This window comes from Galeopterus variegatus, unplaced genomic scaffold (assembly GCF_000696425.1).
Source record: "Galeopterus variegatus unplaced genomic scaffold, G_variegatus-3.0.2 Scaffold9700, whole genome shotgun sequence".
Taxonomy (NCBI): Eukaryota; Metazoa; Chordata; class Mammalia; order Dermoptera; family Cynocephalidae; genus Galeopterus; species Galeopterus variegatus.
Window position 1 is genome coordinate 1 of NW_007735811.1, and position 574 is coordinate 574.

Below are 574 nucleotides of genomic sequence, written 5' to 3' on the forward strand. Positions count from 1 at the left end.
AGCGCAGGAGCCGCAGCTGCTGCCGCGGGCGCAGCCAAGCGGCCGGTGCCACCTTCGCTCGCCCCCTCACTACCATGTACAGTGTGCGCTGCAAGAAGAAGGCGGGCGATGCGTGCACATCCCGGAGCCCCGCTCCCTCTGGCTCGGCCCCGGGCGTGCGCCACTGACCAGGCGGGAATGTGGTGAAGACGGCGCGGAAGAGAGCCGAGGGGGGAGGGGAGGGCCGGCCGGCCGGCGCGAACCCAGGCCGGAGGGTGAGAGGAGCCGCAGGCGGCTGGAGGGGGCGGCGGCCGCTGCTGGGTCTGAGAAAGTTGCCCCCCGTGCAGATGGGAACTGTAAGTACCCGCCTGGGGGGTGCGGCGAAGGGTTGCTGGGACCCTGCGATCGCGCCGTGGCACGGGTGGGAGTGAGTGTGAGCGGGTGCGAGCGCTCGGCAGGGCTGACCGTCACGTTGTCGGGGCCGGCGGTGCCAGGCAGCCTTCCCCGCGTCCCCCTCCTCCCGCTCCGTGTCTCTCCTGCCAACTGCTCCCCCTCTCCGCCCCGCCCGGCTCCTGCTCCCGGCCCCTACCGGGAG

At 73.3% G+C, this 574-nt stretch overlaps 1 protein-coding gene across 1 annotated transcript in view; it reads left to right on the plus strand.

Annotated features, from left to right (window-relative positions):
• Positions 1-256: 256 nt before the first annotated feature.
• The window catches only part of SLITRK5 (SLIT and NTRK-like family, member 5), an 8,417-nt gene continuing 8,099 nt past the window's right edge, over positions 257-574 (plus strand). The window contains exon 1 of the mRNA XM_008593816.1: positions 257-335. The gene's annotated coding sequence lies outside the window, so the exon portion shown is untranslated. The remainder of the gene's footprint in view (positions 336-574) is intronic.